The 13,492-nt window shown below is 38.4% G+C and overlaps 1 protein-coding gene and 1 pseudogene across 2 annotated transcripts in view; both read right to left on the bottom strand.

Annotated features, from left to right (window-relative positions):
• LOC145287850 (coiled-coil domain-containing protein 39-like) overlaps positions 1–13,492 on the bottom strand; it is a 2,493,216-nt gene that overhangs the window by 1,130,851 nt on the left and 1,348,873 nt on the right. The gene's annotated exons all lie outside the window — the stretch shown is intronic.
• Positions 491–607, bottom strand: LOC145288320 (5S ribosomal RNA; annotated as a pseudogene).

Genomic DNA, 13,492 nt, shown 5'->3' with positions numbered 1-13,492 from the left:
TTAACCTGGATGTCTTCAAGTCCAACACAAACAAATTCCTGATGAACCGCCCCCCCCCCTAAGTAATGACACTTTACCAATTCTCCAATACTATTGCTATACTATTCCTTTGATTACTGTACACACAATAACCCTTATCCCTGAGTGGCTATTGGGCCTTGATAAGTGGTGAACTCCATGTAAAAAAAAAAAAATACAAACAGCAAACATGAAAGTAATTATACTGGGAAACCGACACATTCATGTGGTAGCAACTGACATGAAAAGTAGTGTCAAATATTTATTAAATACGAGTTGAAAGCAAATATATAAAGGCTTCCTTCAGTCTTGACAGACTATGGATACCCACTGTAAGGGTGCCTGCGCGTGAAATTTGTGTGGCAAGAGTTGCGCAATCTCCAACCACGCCTCTTCTAAGTCAACATTGTTGCATACCAGTGGCAAGTTGAGGTACAAGACGACTGGAAACAATGCTGAGGTGAGCGGAGAGCACATACAGCGCCTAGAATTCTCAAATGGTCACCCATCTGGTATTAGCCAGACTCAACATTGCTTAACTTCGGTGATCTGATGAGAACCGGTGTGTCAACGTGATTATGCCGTACATAAAAGCAAATACATACATAATGAAAAAAAAACAGCTTTGCTTTGTATTGTTTATAATTGGAAATGTAAACTTGTAAAACATTTTTATATTAGCTGTGTAATCGAGAGCAAGCACAGTGATTAATATAAAAAGATCTAATGCACGGTGTAAAACAGTCGATTTACTCAAATTTGATATATTCTGCATTTCTGTACAGTGTAATAGGTCGAAAAAGCCTTATTGTTATGGGAAATAGTAAGCATAAAGGACATGGTTAATTGGATAAAATATAAGAATTCATGGCATTGAATTTTTTCTTATGAAAATGTTGACCAATAATTGACCTAGATTGCAACAAAACAGATATTTTTAATATATAGCTTTATAAACTATACTGGGCCAAGAAATAGGGGAAAATCTGCCTCTAGTTGACGCAGAAGATATTATTCTGGAATCTAACAAATAAGACAAAAAAAGATTAGTGGATTTAGTATAGTAATTTACTTTATAAAAACTTTGGATTTAAATATCTAATCTTTTCAATTTCCATATTTATAGGTGACAATCCTGACACCTGTAAAATCCAGTGATTTAAGATATATGAATATTAAAATCTGTTTTCAGACACAATCTCATCCAATAAAAGTATTGATTTTTTTTTGGTTAGATATTCTTGATAAAGGCTTAGTACAGACATTTCGTTTTCACTCTGGTGTATGTGAGGCTTCCTTATGATACAAATGAAATCTGAATTATCAGACATATGAGAAAATGAATCTAAACAAATATTCTTTAAGTTGCTAAAAAACATCTATTCACTGAAATAAAACGATACAGAAAAATCCGATTGCGAGACGCACCAAAACAAATAATTAAAAATATGGAGGAAAACCGTGTGTGTGTGTGTGTGTGTGTATATATATATATATATATATATATATATATATATATATATATATATATATATATATATATATATATATATATATATATATAAAGCTAATGTTTTTGTAACAGAAATCATCCGCAATTCATTTTTTTCATCATATCATATTACATGGGGAAACTAAATAAGTAAAGGAGAAAAACTTAAAACTTCCAATTTAAACAATGTATTTCACAGTGAACACTTGTAATTCGGCACTAAAATAGAAGGACCTGTCAAGATGTACACAAAATTATTGACAGAAGACACTGCCTTACAACTTGAAGATCTTCCTAAGGTCATGGAAACCTGTGGAGGGAAAGAGTCAATTTGGTCTGGCCAACCCACTCGATAGAATAAATTTGTAATTCTCGAGTTGTTTACCCTAGAGATTTGTTTATCTTGTTAGGGATTTTTATCCTCAGCCCACCAAAATCACCAGAGATTAAAACATTGCTTTAATGACCTATTCGCTGTTTATTTTGCTGAATGATACTAGTTCTGTGCAGTTCTAGGAGGTCCACCCTCCCAGGCTTTGCCTTCTTTATTTATTAGAAAGCGTTCATCTACTGTTAATCGCCTGAGGCGCCCTTACCGGGGAATGCCGACGAGGCTACTAAGACACTTTTTGCAGGTCAGAGTGCCCCTCCTCGAGGGCACTAACTTCTCAATCCAACTTTCCGGCCCTGGTGTATATGTTCTTGCAGTGAAAGAGATCAAAATACCTCTACTTTGATCTCTTATAATAAGAAAGCCAAACACATGCATTACAATATGTCTTTATGATCAAAATGAAGGGATGCTCCTTATTTATATCATATATTCATTTTATTAGCACTTTAACTGCCTTCAAACCAGCCACGAAGAAAACAAAAACTTCTCTATCATTCATTACAATTTACTGCTTTCCTCAAAAGTTAGGATATCTGATGATTAGGCCACTGGCTAGAGGTTAAAAACAGCAAATGTTATATTTTCCCTTATTTTAAGAGGAAATGAACTGTTTCATTGCTTAGACCATGTGAAATAAAGCTATAGAAGAATTTGTAATATACCGTTCTTGAGAATAATTGCTTTCATAAACTATATCTATACAGTGAAATTGTCTGTGTGTACATTTTCCTATCAAATTACCCTGTCACTTTTCAGTCTATAGACTCGAGATTTGACATAAGGGGAAAATCTTTTTAATCGGTTTTCAGCCAGAAATTTGGCTGTCAAGAGGTCAAAGTTCAACGATTTGACCTTTGAAAACTCTACCAAACTCCTCTGCCAATTTTGGGTCTAAACACTTGAAATTTTAGCTGTAAATTCCTTGGATATGGATCTAACGTTTTAATTTGATTTAAGACTAACACAATAAATATTAAGGGGACAAAATTGGGGTCAAAGTTTTAAAAATTTGACCTCTCAACTAATTTTTGGTTTACACATTTGAAATTTTGTATAAACTGTATTCAGACATAGGACAAGCTTTTTAATCGGTTTCTGGCCGAAAAGGAGTCAAAGTTCAAAAGATTTGACCTTTGCGGTCTCTAGCAAACTATTCAGTAAATTTTGAGTCTATACATTTGAAATTTTACATAAAGGGTAATCAGACAAGCTTTTTAATCAGTTTTTGTGCAAAAAATTGGCTCAAAGTTGAAAGAGTTGACCTTTGTAGATTCTACCAAACTCCTCCGCCAATTTTGGGTCTAAACACTTGAAATTTTAGATGTAAGTTACCTGGACATGAGTCAAACTTTTTAATATATATATACATAAGCACGTAAAGTTATGAACAGTACATATGAGCTGGGCTGAACTGCTAGTTTTTTTTTTTTTATAAAAAGAAAACAAAAGTAAAGCACACAAAAAGCATCACTTATCAAATGAGGTAACATGGTCACTAATCTTTTGAGCATGAAGCTAAATTGTTTACTGAAGTGCGATTTCGATGCACATAGAACAGGCAAAACAAGCAAGTGTAAAATAAATGAGCACGCTCACCAATATTAAATTGGAAAACTGAATTAAACTACATCATCTATTACATTAATACACTAACAACGATGGGATTGAATAGTGTCAACCCTAAAATTGCCTCTTAATTGGGGTAAAACAAAAAATTATATTGCATGTATAATACTGTATAATTGTAAGCATAATTATTATTAATTGAAAGGATTGATATGTTGTATAAACAACTTAATTAAACCACAAACATTGATGTTAATTACGTTTGATCATCAGATCGTTACTTTGCAAAATCATTAAAAATTGATTTTTATGAAAAATGATGAAAATATGAATATAATTTTCAATGTGTAATTAAATATTATTTTCATCATATAATTATTTTCAGCCTAACCTAACATTGAGCAGAAGAAAGGAGAATTGAAATGTTTTATGCATGTCTGGAAAAATATCACCTTTAAAAGTCTCATTTTTTAATAGGAAAAAGTCACACGGCATTTATTATAACCAGTAATAAGAGTTTTCCGTTAATGCCTAATACTAGCCATTTGAAAGGTGAAAATTCGATAGTTAACCTTTCTATTAAAAATGGAATAATGGGAGGTAGTAGAAAAACGTGACAGTGTATGTTACCGTTTTTTTTTTTGTTTTTTGTTTTTTTGTTTAGATTAACTAATGAAGTAAACAAAGTAGTGAGACGCTTAATATATGGTAGATGATATTTTGCAGTACAAGTGGTGAAAACTTTTAATAATAATGCATTGTAACATCAATAGATATTACTGACAGAAATGCTGTGAATGAAAGTGAGGGTAGAGTGATACAATGCTTCACATCAGGAGTCTTTCTTTCTCTCTGTCCTCCTCTTTACAGCGGCGTAAGCAAGTTAGAGAGGGAAAAGAGGCAATACAATGCTCCATGATGGATGATTGCCTCTTGCTTTTTTTTTTTGCTCTTGTGGGTTTGATATAAAAACGCGGCAAAAAGAAGAGAAAGAAAAGAGCGCTGTGTAATAACGATTGCATAAAAGATTAAATATGTGAGTTTTTTTTTTTTTCAGGCACAAAGTTTCGGGAAAAGAAAATCAGAGTAAGTTGACTGAAATATTCTTTCCGGAAAAATTAAAAAATATTCATTACAACTCTGTAATGGATTGTTTATTTGAAGAAAATGCAAAAATCACCAAATGTAGGACACACCATCGCCTGAAAGTTTTCTTCCATTATGACGAAAGATTTAAACAGATTAGTACATATCGAACTTTGAACTTTTGATTGACAAGACAATATGTCTGTTAAATATTGTGTATATCGTTCACACACCAGAAAAAAAAAACCCATTGTTTTTCTATATTTTTTATTGTTTGCACTTTTGATGTATTATAGCGTTAAGCTGTTAGTTATAATACGATGTGGATGCGACTTTCTTTTACCACTTATCTTTTCTAATGTGTCAACACCTGTTCATATTCTTACATAATTTAACAACCATAGTCAAAAACGTACTCCTGCAAAAATATAAACATTAATTTGTGTCTGAGGCATATCCAAAAAGTAAAGTCACTTCATCTAAAACTCATGTAAGATAGGAATCTATATCTCTTCTCTTTATATGTAGACTAGCATGGGTGCCCGGCGTTGTCCGGCTATTTGGAGATGTATATTGAGCAAAAAAAAAAAATTGTTAATTTTTTTAACTTTGACTTCTATTATGACCCCTTAAAATTTATTGTTTTGGGCTCAAATAAAATTATTAAATTAGATCCATGTCCAATAAACCTATATCTACAATTTCAAGTGTTTAGACCCAAAATTGCGGGGGAGTTTGGTAGAGTCCTCAAAGGTCAAATCGTTAAACTTTGACCCCTTAATCGCCAAATTTCTGGCCGAAAACCGATCACATCGATTTTTCCAACTCTCAGTACCCTGTATATCAAATTTCGAGTCTGTAGACTAAAAATTGACAGAGTTATTGCGTAGGGAAATGTAGACACACAGACACTTTTATATATATATATATATATATACTAGCAAAAGTACCCGTCGTTGACTGGGTTCAAAAACAGCCTACAGAAAATGGACTCTGATTTATGAAAATACTAGAGGGGGGTACCCAGCGTTGCCCGAGTGTTTGAAGGTGTGTGTGCTCGGGCGGGGGTGGGGGGTGTTAATCAAAACATAAGAATAAGCGAAGTAAAAAAAAAAACTAAACTAAAAAAACAACAAAAAAAGAAAACAGAAAAACGAACGTTAAAACTTCTTTAAAAAATCTGAAAAATAAAGCGGGGGGTACCCGGGCGGTGGGGTTAATCAAAACATAAGAATAAACGAAGTAAATATTTTTAAATATTAAATAAAAATTAAATATTATATAAAAAAAAATTAAAACTTTAAAAAATCGAAAAAAAAACCCACAAAAACACTAACGTAAGGCAAATGAACGATGTTAAATGTAAAAATCGGAAAAACAAAAACAAAAAAGAAAACAGAAAAACGAACGTTGAAACTTCTTTAAAAAATCTGAAAAATACCCCCCCCAAAAAAAAAACACGTGAAAAATGGCTTAAATAAGCATGTTTCAGTATTAAAATGTAACAAATCGGTGGGTACCCGGATGTTTTTGGGTGTGTGTGGTCGGTCGGGGGTGTTAATGAAAACCTAAGAACAAGCGAAGTAAAAAAAAAAAAAAAACCAGAAAACCGAACGTTACGTGAAAAATGGCTTACACGAAATTGTTTTTTTTTAAATCTTTAAACTAAATCAGGTTACGACGTCGTATGACGCATGCGTAGAAGCGATATCGTCATGAGAGGACGGTTTTCACTGACCCCCTCCTGTAGAAAAGTGTTCATTTCAGGGTGAAAAAATTAACATTTTTGGCTGATTTTTCGATATTTGTCGGGCGAAGGATGGCGCTTTCATATGAGACCAAATTTGTGAATTTTTCTTCTGTATGTCGAAAGTTTTTAGCAGACATACAAACACACACACACTCACACACATTTTGCCTTTTATATATATAGAAGATAGAAGGTGACTAGATTATTAATCTGCAGTAGAAAAATAACTTTGGTGAATTCAAATTCTGAAATAATATCAGCTCATCACAGTTAATTGTAGCATTTCTTCTTATTGATGTTCTCTCTGTCAATGATATTACATTATTCATGTTCTCCTGGAAAAATGCAAGTGATGGTTCTGCAATCCTTACTTTATTAGACACTTCTCATCGCATCAGTAGCCATTCAGAGGGTATGCATTGTATCTTGAGGAAAAATGAAATCAGTAATGTTTTCTATATAATAATACGCTAAGACAGTTACATGTTCGTATGTGCATTATCACCCTTGACCTTGCTTTTTAAAGATAAATTCAACTGATCATTTGATAAATAGATTTTAGTTTGAAGAAAGGCAGTACAATAATATTTTTGGGTCTGCGTTCATGCCAGAGTTATTTTATCTGTTATACCACAATGAAGGAAATGTATCCAGTTTAATACTGAAATCAACATATGAAGATACATATTTTTTGTGGATGATGAGTTAAACATGTTTTCAGCAGATATTCATATATTTTTACCTACATTATAATAATATATGAGTTTGTTTGGAGTTTAAATTCATAAAAATAGTAGACAAAATCAAAACAAAATCGGTTGTTTCAAAATATTTATTCTGAAAAAGATTAAATTGTCTATATGCTGGTTCTATTTACATATTAAATACCAATGGCATATATAAATCTTGTAAATATGCTGGTTCTATTTACATATTAAATACCAATAGCATATATAAATCTTGTAAACTGTGGGAAATTAGAGATATAAAATGATTGATATAAAGTAAATTCAAAATTTTAATAAGTAAATTGCATAAATAGGTTACATGACCTGACTTGCAACATCAGTAAAAACAAATCACATGACCAATTAAAAATTTAGGTTATTAACCAACAGAAAATATTTTCACCTAATTTAAGAAGATTAGGAGCCCACTGAAGGGTATAAAAGAGGAAAAAAGTCACTCGCTAATGAGAAAAGAAAATGTGGAGAAAGAAGGGGCTTAGCGTTAAAGTGGCTGCGCGTTTGTGCATGCAGAGCACAAATTGAGAATCAAGATGGCGCCCGCATGCGTTTATGTGGAAAAAAGTCTTGTGGAATCTCGTGGAATATCGAAGAATCTCGTACCCTGATTCCATAAATAACGAGGAAAGGAAAGCGGGAGGACAGACGATTTTTAGTCACTAAAGCAAACGGACGTGTGTAAAAGAAGAGGTAGAAGAAAAGAGTGTGGTGAACGAAACAAACAACGACTCGGTTGAAAGTAGAGTTGTAACGAACACAAGCTATTTTGGCATGACGTCAGGATTTGACCCCAAGCTAATTCCCCTGTTTGATGGCAGTAGCACTGATCACTCAGTGCAGGAATGGGTGGAAAAAGCAGAATTAATATGTCAGCTCAGTGGGGTGAAGCGTATGGAATGCGTGGTCCCAATGCGCCTCACTGGGGGAGCATATGCAGTATACCAGCAGTTGGCTGATGAGAAGCAAACAGATTTTGCCTGCATCAAGCGCGCCCTTTTTACAGCATTTGCGTTAGATCCAGTTATTGCATGGAAAGAAATCATGGCCCGAAAATTACATCCCAGGGACGAGATGGACATATCGGAAGTATTGGCACGGGCACGAGCAATACTAAAGAAAAACCCTAACACTATAGACCAAGCGGCAGCTGTACAACCATCACAGGTTGGATTGCAGGACCTGGGCGCAGCTACAACCTGCTATAAGTGTGGAGGACCCAACCATTTGGCCTGTGATTGTCTTTCGTCATGTCAATCAACTCGGAAACTTGACGGGCTGCAGTGTTACAAGTGCAAAAAACGCGGACACCTGGCCCGCACCCGTCTGGGAAACGGACAAGGGGAAGAAGCTACAGTGCCAGTCTTCTCCCCAGATCGTCATTGAGCAGGGCGCTACCCACTATAAGCATACACATTAATGGAAGTGAGCGCCTCGCGCTTGTGGACACTGGGTGCACCCAGACTCTCGTAAGCAAGATATGCTGTGCCACTTGGAAAGCAGAGAGAATTCCGGTACTAACTGTAGGCGGAGGTTCACTAGCCTCTTGTGGGGTGAGCATTATCTGCGCAAGCATCAACGACGGGCCTGCAGTAGCGGTGCAAGCCCTGGTTGTGGAGGGAGAGCTTCTCGGGTACGACCTACTCCTGGGTATGGACTTGATTACACAACTGGGTGGAATTACTATGGACAGAACCGGCAAGGTACAGTTATCCCGATGTGAGGAACATGTTTGTGCTGCCATAACTCTTGACGAGCCTGACTTTCATGCAGAGTATGATAGAAACACCAATGCATGGACGGTGTCTTGGAAGTGGTCCAACGATCAGCCACCAATATCCTTGTGGAACCGGTTATCAGAATATCCCCCACCCATGTGGCTAAGGGAACAGTATGAAGAAGAACTGCAAACGTGGATCGACAATGGCTGGCTTCTTCCATACCCAGAGGATGAGCTTGGCCCTCTGCAAGGGCTGATTCCCTTGATGGCCGTCGTACAAGAGACCAAACAAAAGGTCCGCTCCGTCCTAGACTACCGTGAGCTCAATGAGCATGTCGACCCATATACGGCAAGGGCTGACGTGTGTGCACTCAAATTAAGGGAGTGGCGACAGCAGGGATCAAACGTGGCAACTCTGGACCTACGAAGGGCCTATCTGCAAATACGCATTGAGAAGAAATTGTGGCCATTTCAGACTGTGGAAATTGGAGGAACTCGATATTGTCTAACCAGGCTAGGGTTCGGTCTAAATGTGGCACCAGGCATTATGACGGCAATCATGGATGCTATCCAGCAGCAAGATGAGGCAGTGCAACAGGCAACATCCTCATACATCGATGATATATTCGTCAATGAGAGCCTCATGTCAGCGCAATCGGTTAGAATGCACTTTGAGAGCTTTGGACTGACATGTAAGGAACCAGAGCGTATGTGCAATGGAGCAAAAGTTCTCGGCCTGCACATGCGCAATAGCAAGGAGGGACTTTGCTGGAGAGGAGGAAGTCGCGTCCCCAAGGTCCCATCAAACATCACTCGATGAACAGTGTTTTCGCTTTGTGGAAAGATGGTAGGCCATTTCCCTGTGTGCGGTTCGCTCAGGGTGACCGTGGCGGCCATAAAAAGATATGCAACAGCCGTGTCGTCTGGATGGGACAATGCAGTACACGATGTCACCCTAAGGAGCATGCTGACAGAGACTGTGTCCAGGGTGACCAGTGATGACCCTGTTCAGGGAAAGTGGTGTGTCAGCGGGAATGAGTTCACGGTCTGGGTGGATGCTGGTTCAGTGGCCCTTGGAGTTGCCCTTGCAGTTAATAATTCCATTATTGAAGATACATGTTGGCTTCGGCCAAAGAATGATTCGAGGCACATAAACCTGGCCAAACTTGATGCCACATTGACTGTGTCCAGGGTGACCAGTGATGACCCCATTCAGGGAAAGTGGTGTGTCAGCGGGAATGAGTTCACGGTTTGGGTGGATGCTAGTTCAGTGGCCCTTGGAGTTGCCCTTGCAGTTAATAATTCCATTATTGAAGATACCTGTTGGCTTCGGCCAGAGAATGATTCGAGGCACATAAACCTGGCCGAACTTGATGCCACATTGAAGGGCGTTAACTTGGCGCTTCAATGGCAAGCCAAGGTTCTACATATCATGACTGACTCAGCATGCACTCATTGGTAGAAGAGCACGGCTGACGACACGAGCATCGAGTGAGATGTTAATTTGAAGATGGCTTGCCACCTTGGTTGACACCATCACAGAGTATGACCTGACTGTGGACGTACTGTTGATCAGGTCTGCGCTCAACAGAGCAGATGCTCTGACAAGAGTCCCTCAACGATGGCTTCTGGCTGGTGCTCGGAGAGATTCTGATAATCTGCAAAACACATGTGCAGCAGTTGTGTGTAATGTGGATGCAGCGTGCATCATGGACATTCATCGACAGTGTGGACATCCTGGCATCAAGCGGACACTGTACTTTGTCAAGATGATTGATCCAGGAGTAGGAAAAAAAGATATCCGAAGATTGGTGGAAAGTTGCGAGGCCTGCCAATCCATCGAGCCAGCTCCAGCACGATGGAAGAAAGGGGAGTTGGGAGTGAGTGGTAAGTGGCAGAGAGTGGGCATGGACATCACACACTACGGTGGCAACCACTTCCTTACCCTCATCGATTGTGGGCCTACACGTTTCGCAGTCTGGAGACTCCTCGGGCACCAGGACTCTTGCAACATTATTCGCCAGCTGTCATCCATGTTCTGTGAAAGAGGTGCACCCGATGAAGTGCTGACGGACAACGACCCAGCCTTTTGCAGCCATCAGATGAGGCAATTCTTACAAGAATGGGGTGTGCGGCTGCGGCTTAGATGCGCTTATGTGCCTTCTGGCAATTGTATAGCTGAGAGAAGCCATCGCAGCATCAAAACAATTGCAGCCAGGAAGCAGTGTACCATTGCAGAAGCTGTGTACTGGTATAATCTCATGCCAAAGGATGGCGTCTCTCCAGGAACGGCGCCTGCAAATGCAATCTATCAGTACCGTGTCCGAGAAAAAGGCATCCACCCCGATACAACTGTGGCCACTAAGATAGAACGGAATCGATATGCCAAAGGGGATGCTGTCTGGGTGAAGCCGCCAGGAAACCGAGGTACTGACAAGTATAAACGGGGCACAGTGACCGATGTGGTGAGTCAGCAGTCTGTCCAGGTTGATGACGTACCCCGTCACGTTAGGGACCTACGGCCGACGACACATGTACCACCTCCAGTGGACAATGAGAGTGACTCTGACTCTGAGACAAGTGAGCCATCGCTTTGGTTTGCACCATCCCTATCAAGCAGTGACTCTGATATCAGTAGCCTCCACGGAGATGAAGCCTTCCCCGACCATCAGGCGATGGATGAGAGCGCACGTGAAGATGAGAGCAGCACTGTCCCCCTTTGCAGAAGCACCCAACGACGGCGATCGCCACCCCCCCTGCCGTCTCTGTGATCATGAGATCAGGGGGGATTGTGGAGAAAGAAGTGGCTTACCGTTAAGATATTTATCCATAGAATGGACGAGATGGTAATCGGTTGGTGCAAGATCAGATGTATAAGACGGATGTCACAAAGTCTCCAACCCAAGTTACTGTATGTTACCCCTGACCACTTGTGTGACATGTAGCCTGGTGTTGTCATGAAGGAAAAAACACCTTTGCGATTCACCAGTGCTGGCTCCATCTGGTGCAATGCCTGTTGCACACGTTTCAATCACTGTGAGTATAGGTCTCTAGTGACCATTTGGCTTGTTGTTAGCAATCTGTAAAGAAGCACTTAATGGTCTGTCCACCAGACACGAGTCATAATCTTGCATGGATACATAGACGATTTTGTGGTGTGACAGACAGCATCCTGAGAATGCACCCAATTTCTTAAACACTTGAGAGGTTCGTACAAAATCTTCTTTTCATCACTAATAAACACTCAATCGAATAAGGATGCGGTACAGTGTCAAGAAAGCAAACAAATCCAAATGAAATCTCTAGACATTTCCATCCTTCTCATAGCTGGTTAATGAGCATAAGGAAGTCACTGAGACAGTAGCGTATTAATAGTTAATGGTGTAAATGGGATAGAAATGGATTATTTAGGGAAGCGGCTCAACAAGAACTCGTTCACATTGGATTTAAAGACAACCATATTGTAGTCAGCTAAAAATTAGGCCAGCAGAACAGGGTTTTACAGGCGGGCAGTTCTAGGAAAGAGATTCTGTTCATAAAATGTACGTTTAGATTTAGAAGAGGTGTCCTGGGAAGTTCTGCAGGAAAACAATCATCGATGCATGTGCTATGTGTGCCGTGGCACTGTCCTGCTGGAATTACAATTTCCACACCCATTGGGTTCAGTGTTTGCAGGAAACACTCGTTGATCATGTTGACATAACGGTCAATTCTTCATGGAGGATTCGTCTCACAGAACGAGCAGACAAGAGCAGATGCATGTTTGTGGGAAGACTGTCAGGAAGATCTCAAAACAGATTGTCTCACCACATCAATGTTTTGAGGTGACATTGGTGTTTGTGTGAGACCAGGTTTCTTTTTCTTTACATCAGCCGTTTCCCTGAAGTTGTTTAGCCATAAAACAATCGACTACCGGCCAGGAACACAACCAGGGAGGAGGGGGTATATTGAAATGTCTACAGAATGCACATTGCATTGCAATGATTGAGCGACTGCTTGAAAAAAAGTGCCTCAACAGCGAAAGTGCATTCCAACTTCGTCCACTCCATTTGTCTCTTTCAAATAAGTCCATCCCTACCATCCTTGGAGCAACTATCGTTTTATGGTGCTAAATTTAAATAAGCAAATTGCTCTGCCCCACTCTGTATAAAGGGTAAATGCCAGTCTGTATGTCCAGCTAAAAATAAAAAAAATACACAACAAACACCCACAAAGTTCCCATTGTTAATACTTACTAATTCTGGGTGTTTGCTGTGTATTTTTCTATTTTTAGCCGGACATACACACTGATATTTGCCCTTTAAAATGCGCACAAATACGATGTAATTTAAATTATGATAAATTATCATTTTTTTTCTATAGCATAAGTAAAGTTAAAAAAATAGTAGCATTCATAAAAACAACTACATATTTTAAATATTTTGACCAATTAAAATGTTTGTAAAAAATTAGAACTTCGAATTTAAAACAATTATAATTGCAAGTAAAAGCTTAAATATTAATTTGAGCATTATAAGTAATTATATTATCAATTTTATCTTATATAAGTTTTTGTTAATAAATTCATTATATATTTGTGCTTCAATAGTGCATACAATTACTAATGGTATATACATATTAATATTAGGGTAGTACTAATGTCACTAGGAATAAGAAAAATGAATACGTTGTTTCTGTGAATGGAGTTTTTTGTAGATGAACTATTGTTTTATTTTTGGTCTGT

Source organism: Euprymna scolopes, chromosome 11, assembly GCF_053919585.1.
Source record: "Euprymna scolopes isolate OS-2025 chromosome 11, ASM5391958v1, whole genome shotgun sequence".
In the NCBI taxonomy this organism is placed as follows: Eukaryota; Metazoa; Mollusca; class Cephalopoda; order Sepiida; family Sepiolidae; genus Euprymna; species Euprymna scolopes.
Note: the sequence above shows the minus strand (reverse complement) of the source record. Positions and strands in the feature narration are given on the sequence as shown.